This window comes from Scyliorhinus torazame, chromosome 11 (genome assembly GCF_047496885.1).
Source record: "Scyliorhinus torazame isolate Kashiwa2021f chromosome 11, sScyTor2.1, whole genome shotgun sequence".
Classification (NCBI taxonomy): domain Eukaryota; kingdom Metazoa; phylum Chordata; class Chondrichthyes; order Carcharhiniformes; family Scyliorhinidae; genus Scyliorhinus; species Scyliorhinus torazame.
This window is the reverse complement of record NC_092717.1, coordinates 206,725,576-206,737,826: the sequence shown is the minus strand read 5'-3', so window position 1 is coordinate 206,737,826 and position 12,251 is coordinate 206,725,576.

The window sequence follows — 12,251 nt, the reverse complement described above, 5'->3', positions numbered from 1 at the left end:
GCCACAATGAAAATGAAATGAAAATCGCTTATTGTCATAAGTATGCTTCAAATGAAGTTACTGTGAAAAGTCCCTAGTCGCCACATTCTGGCGCCTGTTCGGGGAGGCTGTTACGGGAGTCGAACCGTCTTGCTGGCCTGCCTTGGTCTGATGTGGGACACTCTCTGGGACTGTATTGGAGGGCTCCCCCCGACCAACCGGTCCAGGCACTGGAATTGCACCTTGAACAATCAATCGCCTTTTCAACCAGCACACACGTTTATGCATAAACCTCATAACGAGAATCAGTGAGTGTTTGAGGCCTCCACACTGGTGCCATCAGCCACCTCCTGAGTGGGTACCCTTTGTCCCCGAGGAGTCTCTCCAGCTGCTGCTCTTCATCTCACAAACGACTGGGAATTGCGAGTGTCCTAAAATGTAACTTTCATGGACTCTCTGGGAAATGGACACACACCTGCACGATGCGCATGGCATGGTCACAGCTGGACATGGATGGAGTGGTATCCCTTGGTGTTCACAAATGGTACCCATGTCACTATGGAGAATGCAGAGCCACGTGGGTGCAGTTGATGACACCCTGCACCTGGGCAATGCTTGCTATGTGGACAAAGCCCATGGCTATGTCGTCCTGGCTTGCCGACCCCGGTCAAAGTCGATGTGCATGTGGGCACTGGCAAATAACTCATCTTTGACCTCCCTCATGCACTTGCGTGTGGCTGACTGCGATATGCCGCACAGGTCACCCGTGCAGTCCTGAAATGAGCTGCTGGCATAGAGGTTCAGAGCTATAGTAACTTTCAGGGCCACAGGCAATGGGTAACCTCCCAATCAATGTGGTGCCAACCCTTGCAGCATCTGACACAGCGGGTGCACCGTCGCAGACAGATGTAGTCTTCTCTGGCACTGGACCTCTGACATTAGGAGGTAGGAGGTTCCACGCTGGAATACCATGGTTGGTAATGTATTTTCTGAGGCCCCGCAATCTGTGGCTTCTGGAAGATCAACAGGCCCTGCTTCCCCCTCCTCTGCAGTGAGCTGGTCCTGGCCACATTTAGCAGCACATCAATGCCGCTGCTGCTCTCGATCGCTATCAGAAGAATTGCCAACTCGACTGGCTCCATGATTCACCCAAATCAAAAACTGAAAGGAAGAGAACATCAAAGTGAGCAATGAGGAATCCTTACAATGCCCTGACCCACAGACTTCTCAGGATCTGGGGCATCCACCCACGTGCATCCCCCAATGTGAGCACCTTTCCAATTAGCCTCACCTCCTCCCGTCACACAATAGCCTCTTCACCACAGTATCCCCGCTCAACTCCAACTAAATGAAGCACCTTGACCCTTAAGAGCCTCAGTGGACCTTATGACTCCTCAAAGGGTGAGGTGTGAAGGCAGTTAAGTGCATTCACTGGACCTGCATTCTGGTCTTTAAAGGGAATGAGACACTGTCGCCCATCACCTCCTGAATGGGGTGACTGATAAGCGAGTTCACCATAACACCTTGCATTGGGCGCCACATCTGTTCACCTCTGTTACGGAGTGGTGAGTATTTGCCTTGGACTTCAATGTCTGGGGGTTGGGCTTCCGAAGGTTTAACAATTGAGCTCCAAACAGTGACACACATGCATCAGTGTGACGTCACGCCAGCTCCTGATGAATATCCAATGATGGCGAAGTCCCGGCAGGAGGCCTTGCTAATAGCATCCCAATATATTTAAGTGAAGCACCCAACCTTCTGTGACGATCTCGCCCCCGAAATTACCAATCGCAATGTGGTTGCTTCTTCTTTCGGATCTTTATGCTGTAAAGCTGTTGCAGGGCTGATTTATGCTTCCCCTCCCCCCCCCCCTTCCCCCCACCCCCTCGCTTCCACCATAAGAGATTCATAGAATCATAGAATTTACAGTGCAGAGGGAGGCCGTTCGGCCCATCGAGTTTGCACCGGCTCTTGGAAAGATTATTGTGGTTAAAAAAAAATTCCAAATCTGTGAGCATTCAAGTGCTTTACCACTGCTGCTTCACAGCGCCAGGGTTCCCGGTTTGATTCCTGGCTTGGGTCACTGTCTGCGCGGAGTCTGCACGTTCTCCACCTGTCTGCGTGGGTTTCCTCCAAGTGCTTCAGTTTCCTCCCACAAGTCCCGAAAGACGTGCTGTTAGGTAATTTGGACAATCTGAATTCTCCCTCTGTGTACCCGAACAGGTGCTGGAATGTGGCGACTGGGGGATTTTCACAGTAACTTCATTGCAGTGTTAATGTAAGCCTACTGGTGACACTAATAAAGATTATTATTAATTCAAAACTTTATTTCAAGCAAATGCGAGAGAAATAATCATCCTGCCAAGGAGCCTTTCTCAATGATTCAGGGTGTGTAGCACATCATAGAATCCCGACAGTGCAGAAGGAGGCCATATGGCCCATCGACTCTGGACTGACTCTCTGAAAGATCACCCTACCCAGGCCAACTCCCCCACTCTTACCCCATAACTGCACCAAAACTGCACATCTTTGGACACTAAGGGGCAATTTTGCATGGCCAATCCACCCACCCTGCACACCTTTGGACTGTGGGACAGAACTACAGTACCTGGAGGAAACCCCCACAAACATAGGGAGAATGTGCAAACTTCATATAGACATATTTGTAGTTCTTATCTTCCTACTTTTCATTATAATGTTTCTGATTAATTTCTTACCTAACTATACTATTCCATCAGCAGATGTTCCTATATCACCCCTCAGCCTTGGGGCGTCACAGTTCCCATGATGACACGGCCATCTTATCTAATCTCCAGTTTACCATATCTTCTTGTCCTGTTCAGCAATGAATGTCTGTGAAAGCTGTTATTGTTGAATATGCTGGGCTAGTCACTTTAGGAACCAACCTTGGCCAAGGATCCCATCATAACTAGAAAGAACTCTCAGTATAGTTGTCTATTCTAAAGTTTTGAATACACATTTTAATACTAATAAAAAATAAAATAATTTTAATTATCCCACTTCAAAATTCACATTCCCCAAGCACAGTGGTCGGGGAATAAAGGGGAAGCCCACCGTTCCACCATGTCGCTGAATCACTTGTATCACCCGATGAAGTCAATGAAGCCTTATGAAGCCTTAATGCACCTGTAGAGGTCAAATACTTTGGCCTGGGATTTCAGCTATGCATGTATGCAGAACGCTGCAATAGATTTCCAAAGTAAAGTTATACCCAAGTTATTGCACATATTAGTATAAATCCAAAATGTAAATCTTCTAAGAATCAATGTGATTACACAACATAATGAATTGCAATTGATTTATCCCTGTAACTGAACCTGCACAAAGTAGTGGGATTTACAGTAAATAAACCATTCTTCGATTTTTCTTTAACTATTTGATGATATCTGCAGCAGGGCAGTCCTGTGGCTTCAATTAACTGTTCTTCACTGCTCTCTCCAATTGACCAGTTGTTAATTCTGCAGCAGCAGTGCAGATCAACGACTTTAATGTTTTGATCTTGCTTTTTAAATATATTGTGCTCGATTCTACGTTCTGGAGACAAAGTGCTAACCGTTGGAGGTCGGATGTATGGAGTGTTAATGTAAGCCTACTTGTGACAATAAAGATTATGATTATTATAAAGTGTTTGTTTTGAATATTATCATAGGTAGCCTATTATATCCTTGCTCTCTCTCCCTGTGAGCTACTTAGCTATTCCCACTCGTCTGCCTTTCCTCCAAAGTCCTCACAAACCATAATACTTCCATGGTTTGTGTCAGCAAAGTTTGAAATTTGAAATAACCTTTCACCTTCCTGCTTCTGTTAAGATCCCGGACCACACCCCAACATTTGTTCAAATACCAGACAAGACCAAACACTTTTTTTAAATTTGTAAAACTGTAAGAAAAGGATACCTCATCCCCAGAGTGATGACTCTGATGAGTCTAGAAACAGGGGATACAGTTCTCGGTAAGGGGGAGGCCAGTTAAGTCTGAGATGAGGAGGAATTTCTTCATTCAGAGGGTAGTGAATTTTATGGAATTCTCCACCCTCAGAGGCTGTGGGAAGCTCAATCGTTGAGCATGTCCAAGTCAGAAATCGATAGATTGCTCGAGACTGATGATATCAAGGAAAATGGATATCGCGGGAAAGTGATGTTGAGACAGATGATCAGCCAGGATTTAATTTAATGGTGGAGTTGGCTGGACAGGCCGAATGGCCTACTGCTGTTCCTATGTTCCTAAAAAAAATTAAGGACTCTGCTTCCGCCTCGCTTTTAAGGAAGAGAGTTCCAAAGGTTCACTGCTCTCTGGGAGAACAAAATGTGCCTCACTTTTGCCTTAAATGGGCAGACCCTTATTTTTAAACAGTGACCCCTAGTTCTAGATTTTACCACATGAGTGAACATCCTCGCCACATCCATCCTGTCAGAACTGCTCAGGATTCTATATGTTTTAATCAAGTCACTTCTTGGGCGAAATTCTCCGTTATCGGCGGAAAGTCCTCATCGCTGGGTGGTCGCTCCCGCACGTGACGGTCCAAATTAGATAAATATGATTTGCACTTACTCAATCCATGCTGGCTTAATTAATCAGCACATGTCCAACTGATCATTAATTTTATCCCTGATTGTTGTTTCTAAAAGTTTTCTTACTATAGGAGGTTAAAATGACAGGCCTGCAGATATCAGGGGTGAAATTCTCCGGTATCGGCGCAATATCCGCCGACTGGCGCCCAGAACGGCGCAAATCAGTCGGGCATCGCGCCGCCCCAAAGGTGCAGAATGATCCGCATCTTTGGGGGCCGAGCCCCAACCATAAGGGGCCAGGCCCGCGCCGGACGAATTTCCGCCCCGCCAGCTGGCGGAAAAGGCCATTGGTGCCCCGCCAGCTGGCACTGAAATGACATCTCCAGGCGGCGCATGCGCGGGAGCGTTAGCGGCCGCTGACGGCATTCCCGCGCATGCGCAGTGGAGGGAGTCTCTTCCACCTCCACCATGGTGGAGACCGTGGCGAAGGCAGAAGGAAAAGAGTGCCCCCACGGCACAGGCACGCACGCGGATCGGTGGGCCCCGATCGCGGGCCAGGCCACCGTGGGGGCACCTCCCGGGGCCAGATCGCCCCGTGCCCCCCCAAGGACCCCGGAGCCCGCCCGCGCTGCCTTGTCCTGCCGGTAAGGTAGGTGGTTTAATCTGCGCCGGCGGGACAGGCATTTTAGTTGCGGGACTTCGGCCCATCCGGGCCGGAGAATCGCGGGGGCGAGGCCCGCCAACTGGCACGGCGCGATTCCCGCTCTCGCTGAATCTTCGGTGCTGGAGAATCCGGCAAACCGGCGGGGGCGGGATTCACGCCAGCCCCCGGCGAATCTCCGACCCGGCAAGGGGTCGGAGAATCTCGCCCCGGGGGCGGGATTCTCCTACCCTTCGCGCCAAAATCACGCTCGGCGCGGGGGCGGAGTATTACCCAAAATATGCCCCCACACCAGCACGCGATTCTCCGGAGACCGGAGAATCGCTGCCAATCGCGCGTGCGCGATCGGCGCGGTGCCGGTCGAGGGTCGTTGGTAAATGCCCCCCCCCCCCCCAGCGATTCTCCGCGCTCGACGTGCCGAATGCCTGCCGAGTCCCGCCGGCATGGTTCTAATGTGGTTCCACCCGGCGGGAACCCGGAGTCGTGGCTGATGGGGGTGTTAGGGTGGGGGGGGGGCGTGGGGATCGGACACCGGGGGGGTGGGCCTCGATGACGGCAGGCCCGCGATCATGGGCCACCGATCGGCGGGCCATCGCGATCCGGGAGCGACCTATCCTCCTTCGCGCAGGCCCGCTGTGTGGCTCCGTCATGGCGGCGGCGCCCGCGCCGAGGTGGGCCGCCGCGCACATGTGCGGACCCGCTTGTGGCCGCCGTGCACATGCACGGCCACGCGGTCTGTCCAGCAGGGCCCCACTGGCAGCCAGATCTGAGGGACTCACACCGGAGGCCTGCTAGCCCCTGGAAAACAGGGGGTGGTATTCTCCACTCCTGCGCCGAAGTGGCCGCGCCATCGTGAATGCCGTCGAGGTTCACGACGGTGCGAAATGGCCCCGATCCCGACCGATTCAGGCCCTGGCAATGGGCTAGGATCGGGGCCGTGTCATCTACACGCAACACGCCTTGTCGCCCGCGTAAAGGCGGCGCCGCATAGATGACGCGGCCGGCGCCGCATAACTGCCGTCATCCGCGCATGCGCGGGTTGTCCAGCGCCAACCCGCGCATGCGTGGTTGCCGTCCTCTCTAAGTCCGCCCCGCAAGAAGATGGTGGACGGATCTTGCGGGGCCGCGGATGGAAGGAGGTCCACCTTCAGAGAGGACGGCCCGACGATCGGTGGGCACCGATCGCGGGCCACCCCACATTTAAGGTACCCCCCGGTGCAGGATCCCTCCTCCCCCCCCCTACCCCGCAGGCCGCCCCCCCAGCGTTCACGCACTGTTCACGACGGCAGCGACCAGGTGTGGACGGCGCCGGGGGGAATCCGCCGTTTTGGCCTGGCCGCTCAGCCCATCCGAGCCTAAGAATAGCGGGGGTGCTGGAGAATCGCATTTTGGGTGTCTCCGGCGATTCTCTGGCCTGCGGATCTCGACCGGGCCGTTCCCGCCGCTTGGGAGAATCGTGGGAGGGCGTCGGACCGGCGTCCCGGGAAATGTTGGCGGCCCAGGCGATTCTCCCAACCGGCGCGGGAGTGGAGAACTCGCCCAGAGAATCACCCGGACCTTGGAGGAAAAAGTCCGGAATGATTCTCACCTGTTTTCCAGCGGACGTGGGGACTTAGTTCCCCAAAGGGAGAAACCTGCCCTGGGTTTCTCTTTGTACTCTTTTTGAACAGGAGTGCAACATTTCCAATTCTCCAGTCCTCTAGTAGCACCCCTATAGCTAAGGAGGATTGGAAGATTATGGCCAAGGTCTTTGCAAACTCTTCCTTCTTTCTGTATCCTCAGATGCATCTCACCTGGATTTGGTCATTTAAAACTTTGTACAGCCAGCCTTTCTAATACCTGCTCTTTATCAATTGTTAGTCCATCCAGTATCTCAACTACTTCCTCTCTTTCTGATAGCAGCAGGATATTTGTTCTTTGTAAAGGCAGGTGCAAAGTACTCACTTAACACCTCCTTGTGTTGAGACCACTTTCTGACCCTAATTGTCTCTACACTACACTTTTACAATGTATATGCTGTGAAGAAAATGTTCTTATTTTTAATATTTTGGGGGTTATTGTGTTATTATGTGAAACCGCCTTGATTGTGTTATATCTGTGTGTGTGTCTAATTTAATTAAACTGAAGACAATTTATCTGCAGGATGGAGGAGATCAATGGGGTCTAGGTACAAAAGGCATGGAATTGAAATAAATATGGGCATGTTGAGTTTTCTAAATGCAAATAAGACATGGGTAGCAATTTGCATTGAGAGATTAATAAGGTTTGTTATGTTCAGTTGTTAAATTTCAAAGGGAAGCATATCCCATTCGTACGAGGGCATCTTTCAGCGTCTGTAGATGTCTGTTACGCTCTACAGATGCTGAAAGATGCCCTCGTAAAAATGGGATATGGCATTCAATTCATCGATCGACAGTTCCAACGCACCACAGCAAAAAACCGCACCGACCTCCTCAGAAGACAAACACGGGACATAACTGACAGTGTCCCCTTCGTCGTCCAGTACTTCCCCGGAACGGAGAAACTACATCTTTTTCACAGCCTTCAACACGTCATTGATGAAGTTGAACATCTTGCCACGGTCATCCCCCACGCCCCCCCCACCCCCCACCCCCACGACTTGCTTTCAAACAACCACGCAACCTTAAACAAACCATCGTTTACAGCAAACTACCCAGCCTTCAGTACATCGACCACGACACCACACAACCCTGCCTTGGCAATCTCTGCAACACTTGCCAGATCATCGTCATGGGTACCATCATTACACATGAGAACACCAACCACCAGGTACGCGGTACATACTCGTGCGACTCGGCCAATATTGTCTACGTTATACGCTGCAGGAAAGGATGTCCCGAAGCGTGGTACATTGGCGAGACCATGCAGACGCTGCAACAACAGATGAACGGACATCGCGCGTCAATCGCCAGGCAGGAATGTTCCCTTCCAGTCGGGAACACTTCAGCAGTCAAGGGCATTCAGCCTGTGATCTTCGGGTAAGCGTTCTCCAAGGCTGCCTTCAGGACGCGCGACAACACAAAATCACCGAGCAGAAACTTATAGCCAAGTTCCGCACACATGAGTACGACCTCAACCAGGACCTTGGATTCATGTCTACCAACTGTCCTGGCTTGAGACAATTCACACCTCTTTAACCTGGGGTTACCCCTATCTCTGGATCTTAATTACATGCAAATGTTCACATTCAAAGCATTGTCTTACATGTTTCTGGAACATACCTCTTCATTCACCTGAGGAAGGAGCAGTGCTCCAAAAGCTAGTGATTTGAAACAAACCTGTTGGTTTACATAAGAACATAAGAACTAGGAACAGGAGTAGGCCATCTGGCCCCTCGAGCCTGCTCCGCCATTCAATGAGATCATGGCTGATCTTTGTGGACTCAGCTCCACTCTCCGGCCCGTACACCATATCCCCGAATCCCTTTATTCTTTAGAAAGGTATCTATCTTTTTCTTAAAAACGTTTAAAGAAGGAGCCTCAACTGCTTCACTGGGCAAGGAAGTCCAGAGATTCACAACCCTTTGGGTAAAGAAGTTCCTCCTAAACTCGGTCCTAAATCTACTTCCCCTTAGTTTGAGGCTATGCCCCCTAGTTCTGCTTTCCCCGACCAGTGGAAACAACCTGCCCGCATCTGTCCTGTCTATTCCCTTCATAATTTTACATGTTTCAATCAGATCCCCCCGCATCCTTCTAAACTCCAATGAGTACAGTCCCAGTCTACTCAACCTCTCATCATAATCTAATCTCCTCAACTCTGGGATCAACCTAGTGAATCTCCTCTGCACTCCCTCCAGTGCCAATATGTCCTTTCTCAGGTAAGGAGACCAAAACTGAACACAATACTCCAGATGTGGCCTCACCAACACCTTATACAATTGCAGCATAACCTCCCTAGTCTTGAACTCCATCCCCCTAGCAATGAAAGACAAAACTCGATTAGCCTTCTTAATCACCTGTGCACCTGCACACCAACTTTTTGCGACTCGTGCACCAGCACACCCAAGTCCCTCTGCACAGCAGCATGTTTTAACATCTTACCATTTAAATAATAATCCATTCTGCTGTTATTACTCCCAAAATGGATAGCCTCACACTTGGCAACATTGAATTCCATCTGCCAGACCCTAGCCCATTCACCTAACCTATCCAAATCCTTCTGCAGACTTCCGGTATCCTCTGCACTTTTTGCTTTACCACTCATCTTAGTGTCGTCTGCAAAATTTGCCACATTGCACTTGGTCCCCAACTCCAAATCATCTATGTAAATTGTGAACAACTGCGGGCCCAACACTGATCATTGAGGGACCCCACTAGTTACAGATTGCCAACCAGAGAAACACCCATTTATCCCCACTCTCTGCTTTCTGTGAGTTAACCAATCCTCTCCCCATGCTACCACTTTACCCTCAATGCCATGCATCTTTAGTTAATGCAGCAACCTTTTGTGCAGCACCTTGTCAAAAGCTTTCTGGAAATCCAGATATACCACATCCATTGGCTCCCCATTATCTACTGCACTGGTAACGTCCTCAAAAAATTCTACCAAATTACATAGACATAGAATTTACAGTGCAGAAGGAGGCCATTCGGCCCATCGAGTCTGCACCGGCTCTTGGAAAGAGCACCCTACCCAAGCCCACACCTCCACCCTATTCCCATAACCCAGTAACCCCACCCAACACTAAGGGCAATTTTGAACACTAAGGGCAATTTATCATGGCCAATCCACCTAACCTGCACATCTTTGGACTGTGGGAGGAAACCGGAGCACCCGGAGGAAACCCACGCACACACGGGGAGGACGTGCAGACTCCGCACAGACAGTGACCCAGCGGGGAATCGAACCTAGGACCCTGGAGCTGTGAAGCAATTGTGCTAACCACCATGCTACCGTGCTGCCCAATTAGTCAGACACGACCTACCCTTTATGAACCCATGCTGCGTCTGCCCAATGGGACAATTTCCCTCCAGGTGCCCCGCTATTTCCTCCTTAATGATAGATTCCAGCATTCTCCCTACAACCAAAGTTAAGCTTACCGGCCTATAATTACCCGCTTTCTGCCGACCTCCTTTTTTAAACAGTGGTGTCACGATTGCTACTTTCCAATCCTCTGGGACCACCCCAGAGTCTAGTGAATTTTGATAAATTATCACTAGTGCATTTACAATTTCCCTAGCCATCTCTTTTAACACTCTGGGATGCATCCCATCAGGGCCAGGAGACTTGTCTACCTTTAGCCCCATTAGCTAGCCCAATACTGCCTCCTTAGTGATTACAATCATCTCAAGGTCCTCATCTATCATATCTTTATTTCCATCAGTCACTGGCATGTTATTTGTGTCTTCCACTGTGAAGACTGACCCAAAAAACCTGTTCAGCTCCTCAGCCATTTCCCCGTCTCCTATTATTAAATCTCCCTTCTCATCTTCCAAAGGACCAATATTTACCTTAGCCACTCTTTTTTGTCTTTATTTAACCTGGTGTTGTAAGATTTCTTACTGTGCTCACCCCAGTCCAATGCCGGCATCTCCACATCATAAATAAATAAGGCTAAGTTATTACATTTTATTTAACCTGAAAATGGTGGCGACAGGGAAAATATAAAAGATTTTTTTCATATTCTGGGCAAGGTAAATTTTAAAGAAGGATATGCATAATAGAATGTAGATTAAAGAAATTAAAGACTACTTGGGGAAAGATTTGAGAGTTATATGAAGAATGGCCATTTGAGACCTCTTGGAGTGAGTGGGAAGAGAACTGTGAGGAAGCAAATAGAGTGGGAGTGAGAGAGAGAGACAGAGAGGGAGAGACAGAGAGGCAAGCTCTGTGACATACTTCCCCTACAGCAATAGCAGGTTTGCCTTTCTAGATTTTGTATAGATTAAATATTGATAAGGGATTGTTGTCTAATGACATTTATTTGTGAGTCTAACCATGTAGGAAATTTGTTTGGGGAACGTTGTGATAGATTGTCAAGTTTCCCTTTGGGATTTGGTTGACATGATATTTACCACCTGCCAGACCTTAACACTGTCTCGAAAACGTTTGGATTCCCTGTTATGTTGTGCACCAGTCTGTTGTACTCTCTCTTTTTACTACTCTTACTTTTGTTTGTCCTCAGAACTTGCTATATTCAGCCTGGCAACCGTCAGGAACACCTTTTTCATCCAGGACACTTTGGATTTGTTTACATATCCCCCCCCCCCCCCCCCCCCCCAACCACCTTGTGACTGTACCGCAATTATTTAAAGGCATTGCTTGTTCAATTTCAGGTCCAATTTACCTGGGCTCCACCACCACTTTGTGGGCAGCACGGTAGCACAAGTGATTAGCACTGTGGCTTCACAGCGCCAGGGTCCCTGGTTCGATTCCCCGCTGGGTCACTGTCTGTGCGGAGTTTGCACGTTCTCCCCGTGTCCGCGTGGGTTTCCTCCGGGTGCTCCGGTTTCCTCCCACAGTCCAAAGACGTGCAGGTTAGGTGGATTGGCCATGCTAAATTACCCGTAGTGTCCATAAAGGTTGGGAGGGGTTATTGGGTTGCGGGGATAAGGTGGAAGTGAGGGATTAATGTGGGTCGGTGCAGACTCGATGGGCCGAATGGCCTCCTTCTGCACTGTATGTTCTATGTATGTAACCAGTTCTCACCCCAAATGAAATTGGCCCTTCCCCAAAATGATAATTTTTATTCTGGGTTGCTCTCTGTCGTCCCCTACAAAGAGGCGCGCACATTGTTTAGTGGTGTTGAAAGGGGCGGCACGGTTGTATGGTGGTTAGCACTGCTGACTCACAGAGCAAGAGATCTGAGTTTGATTCCGACCTCGAGTGACTGTGGAGTTTGCACATTCTCCCCCTCTCTGCGTGGGTTTCCTCCGGTGCTCCGGTTTCCTCCCACAGTGCTAAGATGTGTAGGTTAGGTAGATTGGCTATGCTACATTGCGCCCAGGTAAGATTGTGGGGATGGTGGGAGGGGATTTGGCCTGTGTAGGGAGCTTTTTCGGAGGGTCGGTGCAGACATGATGGACTGAATGGCCTCCTTCTGCACTGTGGGGATTCTAT